Genomic DNA, 17,717 nt, shown 5'->3' with positions numbered 1-17,717 from the left:
TAGATAGCATATCCTAACATGTTTGGCAATAAATACAGCACAGACTAAGAAGTGGCTAATATGAAGGGTGATGCTGCCTGTTTTGTCTGGGCTGCCTACAACTTCAGCTTCTGTGGACTTCTCTCCATTGGCCTTTGCTTAAGTTCCTGTGGGGCCAAAGTATGCAGAACCTCATTGTGCCCACAAGCCCAGTGAGGAGCGAAGGGCCAAGGCAAGGGAGACCAAGGACTGATGCTTGCAGCCTCTGGTGAGAGACAGCAGTTTGCTGATGCAGGAGAGGTCCCTACTTTTGTCACCTCACAGACTGTGTATCTGTTCCCACATCAAACAAATACAGAAATGGGTAACTGGATGGGGAAGATGCACTAACCAAAATTATTTTAAAAGCCAAAAATCCCCAGAAGATAGGGAACAGACCTTACATTTCTAATGGGCTATTTTGTGCTAGGCAGAAGGTATGAAATGTATGCAAGTAGTTACTCATTACGAGCACATGTGCCAGGTAAAATCCTGATGCTAATGAGCAGCTGCTCACCCAAGTTTTGAAGGGCTAATATTGCTGTGTGGCAGTCTGAATCCCCCATACACCATAAAATGCATGTGGCACTGCACTTTAATAATTTGTTTAGTTATTTTTTGAAACTGTAATTTTAAATAAAATTACTATTTCAAGACACCTCAAAAGGCTAATTTATATCTTGTGAGCAAATCACCTCAGCTTAGGCACATTTTTTGAGGTGCTTAAAATTATATTCAGAAATAACAAATTTGATAATAAAATGGTATAAAAGAACATCTATAGATTGGTAATGGCAGGAGCAAGTACATCTTTAGCACGAAAAGATCCATCAATCCTGCTTTTGACTGTGGTGTTAGAGCAGAACTTTGTCCTGTGCTGTCTAGGTTGCACTTTTTCAACTCTATTGTGTCATTCCTTCTATTATAGCTCTATATCACACAGCTCATGTGTATGATCACATAAAAACCCATGCCATACCTTTGTTTAAAAACACTTAAGTGCAGTACTTAAGACCAAAATTAACTTGTTGGCACATTAAGCATTTCCCACTATCAGGAACTCCTGCTGCTAAGTGCTAATTTCTCTCTCATTAACACCCAGAGTTGGCAAACCACAAACAATGCCACTGGTTAATTACTGCTGCCTTAATTTGAAAAGACACTTAACCTTTTTGTGTAAGGGGATGAGGTAGGGAAGTGTAACCTAAAAGTAAGAACTATACTTTTTGACTTCTTCCCAAGTGGAGATAGGACACCCTGAGGAACGAAAGTCAGTGCTGTGAATTAAAAAGTAAAGCTACACATTGATTTCTTGTATCGGTTGTAACATTGAACAAGTTACTGACTGACCGTGGTTTACAACCGAGAATGAACCAAAATGACAGAAGGATTACTTGGTAATGCTATGGAAAGCAGATGCATTCAGTAGCTCAGAAGAGCATAGAAAAAACTTTGAATGTACCACTTGATTCTAAAACTGTACAGATATAAGATATGCCAGGTGATCTTATTTCATAGCAAAGACACATTGGAGAAAGTTTAGTATGTAACAAACTATTGGACTCCTATAGATTTTCTTCGTGCTGAGAAAAATTGTATAAATCCCTGAAAATACGCTTGTATTTTTCCTCCACTGTCTTTAGTTTTTAGGTGTTAAAAGCTTAGGTGTGAAGGAAAGTGTCTGAAAGTTACATAAAACTAGTTTTAGCTATTCAAATGAAAGTACTGCTTTTAGAATTTTACTTTTTTAAGGGGTTCCTTTTAAAAGCTGAAAAGAAATCCAAGTAACTAAGGTTTGGTTAATTCCATGCAGTAAAAATAAAATAAATGGGAAATATAGAGGCAAGGTTCCTTCAGAACATAATAAACACAGCAAGTGAAAATTGTCCACACAGGTTGCATCAGTTTACCTTAAAATCAACCAATGAATAGTTAACTACCATTACATAAATCCCAGTTTAGTCATTGTCCACTTTTGACATTAGAAGTTGTGACTACAAGACAGCCAAAGACAACTCAGCTGCACTTGGGGTATGAGTAGCAGAAGTGCCAAAAGGGAGGCAGACAGGCTTATGACCCCAAGGCATGGCAAGATGAGGGCAGCATTACCAAAGCTTGTGGATTACTTTAGGCCTAATTTAGGCTTGATATAGATGACTAAATTTAGTCTAAGTACTAAAGGCAGCAGATGGTGTCTTTCAAAGAATCAACTGAAGCATTTGAGATAGAAAAATACAGTTTGAGTGTAGTTAAATATAGTTGCAGTCTCAACAAGTTCTTTAGATAAAACTTACATCTGACCATACTTATTTGCTCTAAGTAAATCAGGTTTGCACTAATTTCAGATTGTTCAGAAGAACTCTTGTACTGGTTTAGTCACACAAACTTTGAAAGAAACCCATAGCTAAAGTAGTACACTAATAATCCTGGGACACTGAGCTTTGTTCTGGAAAGGAGTTTCACAGAGGTACACTGTAAAGCCAGAAGGCAAAATTCACATAACCCAAAGGCAAATGGTTGTCTTAAGAAAAAAGCCCAAAACCAACAAACTAAACAAGGGATCACTTAAAAAAAAAAAAAATAGAAAAAAAAGGAAAGGAAAGAAAACAACTAAGTAAAATATGGATCTGGGTTTAACTTGCCCTCCAGTTGAACCCGTTTTGTGCTAGAACAGAAAAAAGATTTTTATTTATTTATCAAAGTGGCCTAGTAGGCTCACACATATTCCCCTTCACTTCAAGAGAAACTACTTTCTAGTAATGTCTTTCCTTCTGGAATGTCTGTGTGAGGTCCATACCAGCTTCTAAGGATTTGCCTAGACATGTGGCTGTTGTGAGGTGATTTTTTCACCCTCACAAAGGCTTGCATGTGGTTTTATGAAAAAATGCATTTTCAACACATTGCTTGATACTGAACAGAAACGTAAAACAACTTGGAATTGTTTTTATATAGATGTTCACTTCATTTACTCTTAGTCTACTTGTTATAGATATGCTGTATGCATCTCAGCATAATGTAAATAATTTGAATTCCAAAAGACTCATAATAAAATGCTGGCATATGAATTATTATTTCTAATAAGCATGCATTTAAACAAATATTTTATCAAATGGATTCAGGCAAGTATTAATGTTATGAAAGTATAACACTCTACCTGGTTGGTGATTTTAATTATGAAGGTCACACCTGAATGTGTCTTTTAAGGATTGCATTCTGGTCCCTCACTTTTCAATGTCAGCTAAAAAGCTGGCTTTGTTTCCTTGTTTTTCATTTTAAATACAAAACAAACCAGAGCATTACCATTTGCACATCACTACTTATTTTCTGGGGAAGGGGAATTACAGAAGTCCACAAATAAATTATTACATTCTAAATCAACTTAATATTGTTCTTCAGAATCACAGTTGTGAGTAAACAGGTTTTCCTTGTAGTACCAATAAACCCTGAAGATAAAGAAATTAACCTCCCTATAAAAACACATAGTAAGTTTACTGTTTAAAGACACTCAGCTTTATTTTAGTGTACTGATAGAAGTCTCATTTGTGGCAGCAGAGGAAATTTAGAAATTGGCAGAGTTAGGCTAGTAGGCAACAACTACAGACCACATTTTTGAATAAGGTCAATTGGCATCAGTCAGCCAACTTCCTTACGTCTAGACCAGTTTACTACTGCTGATGACACAGCATTATATATCTTGGCAAACATTTAAGAGCCTCTGCTCAGAAATGTACTTTGATTAGCAAGAAACCTTCCATTTAAACAGCTACTGCAATTCTAATGCAGAATAGTTTATACCAAGGTATTTTTTTCTACCATTCATTTACACAGAGTTTTAAAATCAAATAAAGGCACTTGTGCATGAAGACAGTATATTTTAAAAATTCTGAATGCAATTTAAAGGTAACGGTGGGTTTAATTATTCCCGTCAGTTTCCAAATCCTCCACACAATTTTGTGATCAAGTGATACCCATACAGGACCTTATTACTATGACTTCATGAAATCTGGTTGAAAGAAAGGAATAAAAAAATCCAGTACTTAGCAAAATCAAGTAACTGAATGATAGTTTTTGCTTTAAAAAGCTGACTCTTAACCTGCAACCCATAAGGCTGCAATATTTTTGTGCCCAACTCCCTTAAGCTACTTAACACTGATTTCCTACAGTAGCAATTGCAAAAAAAGAAAAAAAATTGCTGGCAAATGTGGCTCAAGAAAGTTTAACAAGTTCTGATCACATACTTTTAAAGACAATAGGAAACTTGTCCATGGCATGACCAAGCACTACATCATACCTCACACATAAACGTTAGCAGAATGTCTCAAGGATCCAGGCATCCAGCTCATGCTGCTTAAGGTAAAATTAAGCAAGTAAAACCTAATCTGCTTTAAGCTTTGATGTTACCACAGTAGTTGGGGGAAGTCTTATTTTTACTGAAGACAAGGAAAAAATCAAAGTCTACTAATATTCTGTGTGACTCCCATTTCCAAGGTGGTTTTGACTCAAAAGTGGGACTTTCTTTGGGCTGAGAAAGGCATTTCCACGAATGCCAGAAACTGATGTTATTTGCAGTTGATGTGGAAGTCAGAGTTGTCAGGTGAAAAAAAAGGTGGATGGAAACTCCTATCAGTCTCTACAGTCACACCTCACTCAGATGTGATTAAATCTTAATGAGATTTTTTTCACACTAGTTGTCTTTTTACCTCTGCAATGAGACTGTTAAAGCCTCAATCAAATTGCAGCATTTCATCAAACTTATAATATGATTTAATTGCTTTTGACATTTTGAGAAATAAAAACAAATCAAGTGATATTTATGTGGACATAAGGGAGCATTTAAAATATTTTATAATTTTCCATAGCACAGTTTTAAATGCATATTAATAGACTGCACCAGAAACTGTGCAAGTCACTGTCATTAAAATATTAAAAATACAATGTAACTTTTAGCTGCATAATACATTTTTAATAAACAAACTGTCGAAACACATTCTTCACTTACACTTATTCATTCAGATCTAAGTACTGTTCTCCAGGCAAATAAAGGATTTTTATAATCCTCAATGACAACTTAGGCTTCTTTTTTTAAAATACAGTTCTCATGGAAATTAACTTTTAAAAACTATGATTAAATAACATTAAGGTTACAGTGATTTACAAGGATCAAGGCTTTCTAAGTGAAGACTGATGCAGTGAGTGAGAAAGAAAACACATACTGGCTTCAAGGCAGCTTGTCATTAAGAGGAGAGAGCCTTGAGTGAACTTTGAATTTCTCAAGTTCTGTTGGTTCATGTCCTAACATCTACTAAAATACACTTATTTTTTTAGTTTATGAGAAGTATTCCAGATGCTCAACTCTCAAGCAGTTGTGTGTACTTAAGGTACAACATTTTTTCTTTCAATCTCAGCATGTTCAAAAGCAGGTAGATGCTTTCTTTGCACATCAGACTGTAAGGTTATGTACTCTAAAGACACACTACAAGGTGACCCCATGCCTGCACTGCAGGATTGGGCTGATGTACTGAAAATTAACATAATACATCGACATTTTAGAACAGAAATTTTTAACCCTTATACTGCTGGACTGTTTCACAGAAATAATGGCCACATTTTTTTCACAGAATCAGGACGGTTTGGGTTGGAAGAGACCTTAAAGATAATTTTGTTCCAAGCCCCCTGCTGTAGGCAGGGGATGCCACCCACTGAGATCAGGTTGCTCAGGGCCCATCCAGCCTGACCTTGAACACTCTCAGGGATAGGGCATCCACAATCTCTCTTGGCAACCTGTTCCAGTGACTCACCACCCTTTGAGTAAAGAATTTCTTCCTAATATCTCATCTAAACCTGCCCTCTTTCAGTTTAAAACAATTGCCCCTTGTCCTTTCACTATCTGCCTGTGTAAAAAGTTGCTCTCCCTCCTTTTTATAATATCCCTTTAGGTACTGGAAGGCTGCAATGAGGTCTCCTTCGAGCCTTCTTTTCTCCAGGCTTTACAACCCATCTCTCTCAGGGTTTTCTCCATTGACAGGCACTCCATCATTCTGATGACATTTCTGGCTCTCCTCTGGACCCACTCTAACAGGTCCAAATCTCTCCTGTGCAGGGAACCCCAGGGCTGGATGCAGAACTCCAGGTGGGAGTCTCACAAGGGAAGATTACAGGGGCAGAATCCTCTGCCCTGCTTTAATGCAGGCCACACAATGTGCTTGGCCTTCTGGGCTGTGAGTGCACACTATTGGCTTCTTCTGGCTCTAGTGGGGATCACTTGGGTACACATCTTGGAATACAATGCATTTTGGCTGTCTGGGAAGATAGTTCCACTATCTGGCTTAAAGAGATAATAGACAGTGTTTCAGGTATGTTATTTGGTAATTTGGAGATAAATAAAATATTCTGGGAAATACAAGGATGCTACATCAGTTAACCATTTCAATACAGGGCAAAGTGACTTCAGGTACCCTGGAAGAGGGACATAACTAAGCAAAAGAAGCTCAACCAAAAAAATCTAAAATCCAAAAGGCACAATACAAAAAAAATTCTACATTTTCTTTTTCAGAAGCTTCAAAATTTCCATTCTGGTGTAGAAAGTCTAATATTCTATATTAGGTGTGGCATCTGTTTGTCCTTCGTAATTCAGGGTAAGCAAATTGTTTTGTAAGTCCATTAATGTGCTCCTGCTCAAAACAGTAACACCCTTCCAATCCTACAACATGTAGTTTGAGGACTAGTTTACTAAAGCAGCACTGCTTCTGCTTTAAGTTGTGCTACTTGCATTTACCAGTTAAGACATTGCAATGGTAGTGGTATTCTTAGAATAAACAGGGAACAAAGATGGTTGCTTGCACTGCAGAACTATTCCATATACTGCTGCTGAAAGCATCACTTTCTGATTAAATCCAGGCAAGGAATGTTGCTTCTTGAGGTACTTGTTTGGTACTCAGTTTCCCTTAGAAAACCTTATGCTTTTAGTTCTCTCTCCAGAGACTGCCAATGCAAGGCCACTATTGTTTGATTCTGCACATCTGAAGCTGTGGATCAGTGTTCAGAGGAGTTACTGAGGTTATTTCAAACATTTTGTTAAACTCACAGCAGCTTTCCCAAAGGAATGCTTGGCTGCAAACTACCTCTTATCCCGGGTGACAGAAAACATGAGAAAAGCTCTTGAGAACTGTTAGATTGAAGTCCAGGCAGCCACAAGTGCTGGTCAATTCATGTTGCCACTAGGTGATTAACAGTTGTTTATTTTTAGGGCTGGAAGTAACAGGCCAGCCTAAGGCCAGTGCAAGGTGATATCTGAATAATCTGTGAGTGCCTCATAGTTCACAGCAATTCTTTCTGTGCAACTGTTTATCTGGTGTCAGTGCTCACCAGAATGATAGGATATGCCAAAAATGCATTTAACCAAGGAGGCAGAACTGCTCTTACTGCAATAGATTTTTGTTAAATAATTATTATAAAACAGAACCAAACTAATTGGAAAAGTTTCTCAGCAAATTTTGATAGCAGAAATGTTGATAAATAAAGGCACTATTTACCTGCGTGTTTAGTATTTACTGAGTATAAATCTTGGAGCCAGCATTAAAGCTACCTCAGGACATTTTGAATGAATTATTAGACAATTCTGTATCTTCAAATCCTTATACACAAATATGCAATAAAACAAACAATGTAACATATGAAACAAATGGAGGACAGCTCATCTGTGCTTCCTGCTTTCCAGATCAGAGAATTAGAAGACCAGATAGTAAATCATGCTGAGTATCTCCACACAATGCTGCTTAGCAGTTAACTACGAAACATGCTATAGCCCGTAATTGACAGGCAGAAACATTTTATGTGTGATGCTGTACTTAAACTTACTGGCTTTTAAAATGTAAGTCACCTATCTGTATTAATCAGGGAACAGATGAAAAAAGAAGTGATATATCTGCTGCCCATTACTGTGGCATCTGATGCCCACCCAGAAGGAAGGTAAACACCTCCTCTGACCTTGAATAGTCCCACCACCTTTAGAATCTGCTGGCAAACTTTAATTGTGCCTGGCACACACTTATTTTTAATGCCTGAGGTTTCTCAGCTTGTCTCTCAGTTGATTCATATATCCAGTGTCTGTTCAAAGCACATTGGTCCTGGCCCATTTCATGTTTGAAAATAATTTGGGATTTAGTTGTTATTCAGAAAAGGAGTGCATCCTGAGATACACAAGTCTTATGTATCACCTGCAAAATATCTAGTCTCCCAGAAAAGATATTTTCACATGGTGGAAGTTGGAAACTGGTCCAGAGACTCTAGGAGACCACCAAGGCAATCTGTAGTAAGTGTTACATTCGTTATTAGGTGAAGTAAGTGCATAATGCGATGAGCAAAGAAATATACTTCCCTTTTCTGCCTTCTCTCTCCTTAACTATCCTAAACACAGAGCTCTACTGCACGCACCTTCTGAAAAATTCATACTAGTCAGATTTACCTACAAGTTATTTGTTCCTTCTCAGTATATACTAATACTAAACCAAATTGCATTTTAGCTTTCTTTGGTTACTATGCACCGGACTTTTCTGGGCTCATCATCAAGTTACAGAATTTTGTTCAAAAGGAAGACATAAAAATGTACCTGGCAATGTGGGTGAGCCCAGAAGGAGGGAGCGGAAGAACCAGAGGAAAATGCTATCACTTGTGAAGTCTTAAGAGCAATGGCATATTAATTTAGTTAGCCAGTGACATATTACACTCCATGCCTGATGAGAACTGAGGCAGAAGTCTTGAACATGATAAAATCACATAGTATTAACATTTTCCTTCATACAATTACACGCTGAAAACAGTGGAACACAGCTGGAATACATTCCCTTCCCTTCCCTTCCCTTCCCTTCCCTTCCCTTCCCTTCCCTTCCCTTCCCTTCCCTTCCCTTCCCTTCCCTTCCCTTCCCTTCCCTTCCCTTCCCTTCCCTTCTTTGCCATGCAATTGCCAGATTGCTAGGTAAATGAACATTGTTGGTTGGCAGACTTCTAATGGCATCAAAGACAGCACTTACAATCTCATTTTAGACAAAACAGAAAAAGTGTGAGCTATTGAGCTGCTAGTCCTGTTCAATTTCTTTTCCCTTTAAGACAAAAGCAAAACTAATAGAAAATAAAAGCAGCAACAAGAAGAAGAATAAACACAACATTTCCCTTCAAAGATAAATTCAGCTTGAGAAAGCAGCTTGAAATATCATGAACAAGTTTTACCAACCTTTCTGAGACTTGGCTAACTTCCACCTGAGCATGGCCACTCTGTTGTTTTTTTGGTTATTACATTAAATAAAAGCTCAGAGTAAGTAAATTAGGTGATCAGATTAGTATCTGTCCTGAGCAGCTGTCTTTCCCTCTCCCTTGTCAGCCAAAAATGGCAAGGCGTGTTTTTGTTTCTTAAAGTGCTTATTTCCCAGTCTTCTTGTATTTGTGCTTGCAATATCAAAGCAAACCATGAATTCAAAACATAAGGCAGGATAGTGGTTTAAAATGATTCCTGAATTCCACAGTTGCTGTACTCTTACAGGAACCTCTCAAGAAAGCTGTCTCTCACAGAAATCCACTTGTCAGGAACAGCTATAATGCAGCTTAAGTAGAGGTGCTGACATAAGGTTTCCATCTGCTCCAACCTCAATACAGATCACTGAATATGTTGAAGACACCTTCAACTTGAACTGAGTAATGGAGGACCAATATAGACAATAAAAGATTCTTGTCAGTGCCCTCAGTTTATAGCACTCTTGCAAAAGAGGTGTGGGTCTTCCTGTCTGTTCAAGCTAGACTGTCATTAGCTGGAAGGCATAAAAAACCCCAACCAAACGCCAACAACATACACACAAAAAAGAGGAAAAGTGAGTCAATAAATAAGAAGGAAAAGAGAACTGCACCACATTAAACAGTCAGTGAACATTTACACAATATCAACTACTTCCACTTCTAGGATCTCTATGTACCAACTACGGACTTTTGCCAAAGCTTTGAAAATATCTTTCTGTACCTTTGAGGTATCACATTATTACAAACCAGTATTTCTACACTGGAGGTAACTTTGTAGTTTGTAGGCTAGTATACCTCAGTTAGATATTACATATTACTACATACCAATACAAATATACTCAGCAAGTCTGGCACCATCTTCCTGAAGAATGAGATGAATCCTCAATGGTATCAGGAGCTTTTCAGTACCAAGTCTTTGCTATGCAGAATTTCCCAGTGACAAAGTTATTTCCATCAGGCTACATTGATGCAAACTGATTATCTTGAAATATCTTTATTACACTTGAAATTGTGTGGTATATTCTGCCCTGGTTACAAAACCAAGCTGCCCAGTCACAAAAATCAGCTGCACTGAAATCCTTCCCTGCTCAGAAGTACCTGACATCAAGATGTATAAATTGATACAGGTTTGTATACATTTTTTTCCCTCAAGCCTCCCTAGGCCTAAAGCACTAGGATGAACTGCAAAAGGAAAACTTGCACAGGTATTGCATTTTTGCTTAAGGCAAATAGGACTTCCAGTTTGGGATCAGAATATCTCTGTTTCCACAGCTGCTAAATCCACATTAACATTTTTAAAAGCTATTTCTAAAGCCATACCAATAGATTAAGCATTATTTTTAGTTAAGTTCAAAGAGAAGAAGTAGTACAGCTTTGCCTGTTCTACCTGATTTCACTATGGCAACAGCAGAAAAATGGTGAATTCAGGAGATTAAGAGAACTATAATTTCAGCTGAACCAGCAAAAATAAGAATTAAAAATTAATTTATAATTTCTTGATTACCTACAGGCACTTTTGAACCATTCTTTAATTAAAAAAAAAATCAAGTCAAGCCACATAGAAAATGATAGAAATGGTATAGAACAGCTTCTGTTTGCTTAAGTAATGTTTCCACTTTAATGTACTTATTTGCTCTCGTTTGCTTAACACTGCCAATATTTAGTACTGTGCAAATTTATGGAAATCTGACTTTAAAGAGCTTTGTGTTACTGAGTGATTTTTTAATTTTTGATATACTTATACTGAAGTGACTTGATGAGATTCTGGAATAAATGAAATAAAACTCAGTAGCATGTAATGATGTCTTGTGACATGCTGTGAGGTAATATGGTAGTAACATGTCATCACTGTGGGTAAAATAATCCGAATGCTTTTACTGTGGTTTACTTCATGCAAAAGTTGGTCCCATGACTACAAAAACTATGAATAAAACCTGATAGATCTTTTTCCCCATGGGCATTTAGGGACCACTGTGCAATTGCAGAATACCTTACTTATATGTTAAATATTTATTTATGTTAGAGGAACCTAAACAACAAAAAACCTAAACCTAAAAAACAAAACAAAGCCAAACCAGATACTATATTTAGACTGCTACTGTGTAAATACATTAAAAAGAATCACAGAATCACAGAATGGGTCAGGTTGGAAGGGACCACAATGGGTCATCTGGTCCAACCTCCCTTCTGTAACAGGGTCATCCCAGAGCACACTGCACAGGTTTGTGTCCAGGTAGTTCTTGAGTATCTCCAGTGATGAAGACTCCACAACCTCTCTGGGCAATCTATTCCAGTGCTCAGTACCTGCACAGTACCTGCACAGTACAGAAGTTCTTCCTCATATTCAGGTGGAATTTCCTGTGCATCAGTTTCTGCCAATTGCCTCTTGTGCTATTGCTTGGCATCACCGAGCAGAGCCTGGATTCACCCTCTTTGCACCCCCACTTCAGACACTGATAGACATTGATGAGGTCCCCTCTCAGTTGTCTCTTCTCCAGGCTGAACAGGTCTGGCTCCCTCAGCCTTTCCTTGTAAGAGAGATGCTCCAGTCCTTTAATCATCTTTGTTGCTCTCCGCTCACCTGTTCCAGGAGCTCCATGTCTTTCTTGTACTGAGGAGCCCAGAACTGGACACAGCATTCCAGATGTGGCCCCACCAGGGCTGAGCAGAGGAGCAGGATTACTCCCCTTCAACCTGCTGGCCATGCTCTTTCTAATGCAGCTCAGGATCCCATTGGCCTTCTTGGCCACAAGGGCACTGCTGGGTCATGGACAGTTTGTCATCCACGAGGACCCCCAGCTCCTTCTCTGGAGAGCTGCTTTCCAGCATGTCAGCCCCAGTCTGTACTGATACATGTGGTTATTCTTTCCCAGGTCAAATAAAATAATCTAATAAATCTAAATTTTAAAAAATTCTAATAAAAGAGCAGACATGGTGACAGTAAGGAAAAAGTTTTAAATTTTTTATATCAATGTCTGGAAGCCACGACCAATGTAACAACATTTGTTGTCTTAAATAGTAAAGATTCAGAAACTAAACCAAATGTATTTACTAATTGTTTAAGTTACCCACTTTTTTTACTGCAGATAACTATTCTGACTTTTGCACATGAACTGCAATTTAACAGCAACACGCTCAAAATATTGCTACAGTTTGTTTCAAACCTCACATAAATATAAAGCTTGCAAGAAAGGAATTGTAATTCCCTTTGCTTTCCCAGAGGAAGAAAGAATCAATCCACGTAACAGTTGATCAGTAAACGGACACAAAGCAATGTAGCTAAAGGAAAGGGCAAAATAATCATATGAAGCGTTGGGAGAGAGATTTTCAGTACAAATCTAGAAATACTGTATTTTCTTGAAGATTTGCCTAGTCCTCATCTAGAAACTGTAGACAGGTCATTCAAGAAAGACATGTAATAGCTAGATATGGAGCAAGGCTACTGCAATGTCCAGGAAAAAGAACAGTTGTTCATAGGAAAGACTAAATGAGTTTGGTTTTTCCAGCCTCAGCGAGTAAAGGCTGAGGACAGGGGTATTGCCCTCCACCAACACATCAGGGAGACCAATGCACTGGGTATACCAAAAACTTCCAGTGAGAGCAGTGGGACCACTTGGTATGTTCCAAACATTGCACTTTGTATTGTTTAACAAACAGGTTGTAAGATAGAGTATTTATCATAGCCGGGGATTAGCCACAGTGACAAAACCTTACACATTCCTGAATGTAGGACATAAAACTAGCAATTCAAAATGCTCTCTCAAGCAATTTGGAATGATATCACCACTGCTAACAAAATTAAACAGACCCAAATGCCTTTCCTCTACCTGAGGAAAAATGTCTGTATAATATAACATATATTTATAAAACAAGATACCAGAAAGTCATCCAGAATGCAGGAAGAGTTTAAAAAAGGTAAGATTAAAAGAAATCTCCTTTTGAAATGAGCAATATGAATTTGAACCATGCTTATTTGTCCACAGACACAGCTTAATAACTTAGTTTTCATAATCAATAATGGCTTGTCTGATTTTTATCAAAGTTAACATCTTCAAATTGCAAAGGTTCCCTACACTTGGAAGTTAAATACATAAAGACAGGCAAACTTTCCTAATTGAAGAAGTATATTCAACTTCTCTAATTTCACTTTTTGTTACAACACATACCATGATCTCAAGCTCTTCTGGTTCAGTGTTCAGATTACTATTGCCTAATTCTCAAGCCTAAAGCAAAGAGAACAATCAAAGATACGTTGAAAGAAATGAAATAACCACCAAACCTCAGAAATCTGAATAAGAGCACCATAACTAGTTCCCTGTCCTAGTTTTCAGGGGAAAAAAAATTATCTATAAGCAATATCCATGCCATTCACACACTTCATACACCTGCCCCCAACTCCCCACCCCTAAAAATAAAAAATTACGAATTCTTCTTAAGGTCCTGGTTGTAAAGTACATAGGTCATAAAAGGTTCCTGGGACCAGATGACCATCTCATCACCCCTGTCCCACCTCAGGGTGGAGAAGTGGACTCATTGTGGATACTGCAGTTCATGAAGCACACAGCAAATCTAATGATAAGTGAAAGCACAAAATTCTCAATGGAGAAGTTGTGCCCGTAAACCAACTTCTGGCAGAGGCAAGTGTGACAGGTGGAGTATAACACAATCCCTGCCACCCCCAACAAGCTTGCCTGCAGTAAAAATAGCTGAGTAGGGCTGAACATTTTTTGCTTACAAATAGAGCTAAATTTAACAGTAAAACTGAACAAAGCAATAGCAACTGAATCAAATGTGACAGCAAAAACCCCATTTTATGTACACACTTTATTACAGTTCTTAACTTTGTGTTTGTATAGTGAGTGAATTTATGCTTCAGCATGTCTAAAACTGAATTACAGAGACACAGAGTGGTAATTTTCTTTACAGTCACCTACCAAACGAATGAGAAAAAAGAGGGCAACTATTCCAGGAGAAGCATACACTCAATTCCTTTGTCTTACCTGTCCAGTCACTTACAGAACAAAAACATTTATTGTAAAGATGAACCATAAAGTGTCAGACACCTGTTTCAAAGCGTGAAGAAAGAACCACCTCTAACTACTTCCATATATTAGTCCTAGAAAGAATCCTTTTCACTGTTTCTGAGATAATTAAAAAATAAGGGGCATGAGAGATGAAAATGACACACTGACACTGTGGATTTAGTCTTTGTAAAGACAAAAATGTAGAAAGATACGTGAACCAGAAGTGTGGCATGAAACAACTGGACAATAATTAAAAGAAAAATTCCAAATGTTTTTATGGTAGAAAAGCAGAGAGTTAAGCCATTACCCTCACTCAGCATTCACTGGCACTTGCAACAAACTTGCAACAAAGCCTGATGATAAATAAACAGATACTAAATAATGGCACTTATATGTTCACACAGTTTCAGAAATAGGTATTATTTAAGTTATGCAAGGAGCTAGCAACTACCTTTCCTGCTGTTGTATCCAGAGTTTAATGAAACAGTATGTATTGTAAAAATTTTTCAAAAAAACAAGAGAAACAAACTCAAAAATTTTAGTGTACTATGAGAAAGGTGAGTTCAAATATGAAGCTCTCAATTTAAAATAAATATTTTTACTTTTTAACATTAAAATGGCTTTGAAAATCCTTTACCTTTTGTGAATTCCAGGATTTCCAGATGAATCTGAAAAAATCAGTACTTTTCATGTTGGACTAACTTATAGTTAACTGGACTATGTGCTTTTAAATTTTATGTACTTTTACCACTTCAGTATTTACTAGATTCTAATAAACAATGGTAAGAGATTGTCAGGAAGGCATGCTTGATAGATTAGGGTTTTTTCATTACTAAAATAAAAGAATTGATGAATTGTAAAATTAAAGGCCAATTTTAAGAATAGTACTTGGAAGTAGAGACCAAATTTGTTTTAGGCTATTTCTGACTTACTGCTCTACAATAACAAGATCAACTTCAAACGTATTATTTGGTTGTCTTGCCCATAGAGGAGTTACTACACTAATGGAATCATACAATGGTCTAGGTTGGAAGGGACCTCAAAGGTCATCCAGTTCCAATCCCCCTGCCATGTGCAGGGACACGTTCCGCTAGACCAGGCTGCTCCAAGCCCCATCCAACCTGGCCTTGAACTCTCTCAGGGATGGGGCATTCACAGCTTCTCTGGGCAACCTATTCCAGTGCTTCAGCACCCTCATGGCAAAGAACTCTCTAATACCTAATGTAAACCTACTCTCATTCTCTCTTATCCTGTCATTTCATGCTCTTGTAAAAAGCCCCTGTCCATCTTTCCCATAAGCTCCCTTCAGCTACTGGAATGCTGCAATTAGGATACCCTGAATTCTTTTCCAGGCTGAACAATCCCAGTTCTCTCAGCCTGTTCTCAGGAGAGGTGCTCCATCCCTCCGGTCATCTCAGCGTCCCTCCTCTGGATCCACTCCAACAGATCTATGTCCTCCCTGTGCTGAGGACCCCAGAACGGGATGCAGCACTCCAGGAGGGATCACATTGCTTTGGATGCAGCACAGGATACAATTGGCTTTCTGGGCTGGGAGCACATATTTCCACATCATGTCTAGCTTCTCATCCACCAATGCTACCTTTAGAATAAGTGAGGAGTAAATATTTGGCTCTCAAGAATGGTCTTATAGGAAATGTGTATTATGTTTACTGTTATTTGATGATGAAATGTCAACAGACTAAAGTATTTCTTTAATAAATTACTCCATTCAATAAAATCATCAATAGTTTGCCTGGTTTTAAAATACAATTTTACTACATTGAAAGAAATTGTACTAATGTAAAAGCCCTGCCATGTGCATTAGTCCATATTACACCACAAGCCCTCAGCCCCTGGCAGTAGGGTATTGTTAAAGGCCTGACAAACCCACAGCTACAGTGAAATTCAGAGATCAGAATGGAAATCTTTACTTACCACTTGTGCCTAGATATAATTCACTGCCTGTATTAAAGATAGGCCAATAACTCTGTCTTTGTAGGTTTAATATAAAACCATTAAAATAGATGGTATCTTAAAAAAATAGTAAGCAAACATTAAGAACATCATGAATACACACACATATATTACACAGAACTGTTTATATAATGCGGTAATTTTTTACAACATGTGGGGGGCAAAATGGTTTTGATTACCTCACTAAAAAACAAATGAAGAAATACTGACCATTCAATCAGGAGTTGCAGGCATTGGACTGTTATGATAGGGACCTTCCAAATACAGTTGAAGAAAATGTACCCCAAAAATAATGCTCTGCACATCAAGGCAAATACAGTCACCTGACACATCATAGGATGCAGTATGAAAAAAACAAGGTGGCCAGCAGGATGACAAGGAAATTACTGCAATAGTTCACAATGAAAACATTAATGAACAAAAAGTTCTCTTTTCTCAGTATATAATATTGTTCACTATTTCAGATTCTTTCCCGTTTTGGAGCATTCCATCTCATTCATGATTCCCTTACATGAAAGGAAGGTAAACAGATGTACCAAAATTTTGCATCACACTACAGGATCTCAGAGTTGTTTATTTTAATTTCTGGCATACATTATGATCTGTACTTAATGGATCTTCTGGTTTTATGCCATTTTGATTATATCAGCATGTATTTTTGTCATTGATCAGCAACTACATTTGTCTTTTATATCACAATTTGACATCAATACAAGAAATGGGATGAGATGCAAACAAACTTATACAGAATGACTAAATAATAGTTGATCATTAATTATATTTGCGATGCATGACCTGTCAGAACCAGATTTAACAGTAGGTGATGAATGCTTCTTTGTACTTCCATAAATTTGATAGAGGAAAAGGTTGCTTTCAAAGTTAAAAAAAAATCTAATGCCAGTTGCTAAGCACATCAGAGGATTACTGGTCTTTTTCTGACTAAGAAGCCACGGATGACATTAGATACCTCTTTACAGTTACTGTTATCAGTGACTCGGTGATCTCAGGTGGATCTCTAAAGAGTACTTCTAAAAAACCCTCCTGTAATACTCTCAAAACTCAGCTTGGTCACAGGGAGTTATTTTTCCAGTTGTTATTCCCAACAGCAGAGAAGCAATACAGAATGAGCTGTGCCACTCACTACTTGGCTGAGCAAAATCTGGAAACTCAACCCATAACATTCAATTTGACATCAGACTCAAAGAGTTTTAACGCAGAAGTTGCCACAACAAAACAACTCACATATGTTTTGATTTAGCAACATCAAAATTTAGTCATTTTTGATCAAAATGAGGAAATTTTTGAAGAAGCAATTTTTCATTTTAGTATGCTGAAACATATTTCAACATTAAATAGCATTCCCCCTGATTGCCCTCCCATTTCCCTTAACATGTTGGCATGTGGTTAGACTCCTTC

At 37.6% G+C, this 17,717-nt stretch overlaps 2 protein-coding genes across 3 annotated transcripts in view; one reads left to right on the top strand and one right to left on the bottom strand.

Annotated features, from left to right (window-relative positions):
* CDIN1 (CDAN1 interacting nuclease 1) overlaps nt 1–17,717 on the bottom strand; it is a 121,780-nt gene that overhangs the window by 2,606 nt on the left and 101,457 nt on the right. The window lies entirely within an intron of this gene.
* Nucleotides 1–17,717, top strand: part of LOC146436247 (uncharacterized) — a 98,931-nt gene that overhangs the window by 52,054 nt on the left and 29,160 nt on the right. The window contains exon 5 of one of the 2 annotated variants that reach the window (XM_085062029.1): nt 15,680–16,008. The exons of the other annotated variant lie outside the window; for it this stretch is intronic. The gene's annotated coding sequence lies outside the window, so the exon portion shown is untranslated. Of the gene's footprint in view, nt 1–15,679; nt 16,009–17,717 lie in introns of those variants that run through there. 2 annotated transcript variants of the gene reach the window in all.

The sequence above is a fragment of the Lichenostomus cassidix genome, chromosome 5, assembly GCF_008360975.1.
Source record: "Lichenostomus cassidix isolate B80296 chromosome 5, HeHo_3.0, whole genome shotgun sequence".
Taxonomy (NCBI): domain Eukaryota; kingdom Metazoa; phylum Chordata; class Aves; order Passeriformes; family Meliphagidae; genus Lichenostomus; species Lichenostomus cassidix.
Note: the sequence above shows the minus strand (reverse complement) of the source record. Positions and strands in the feature narration are given on the sequence as shown.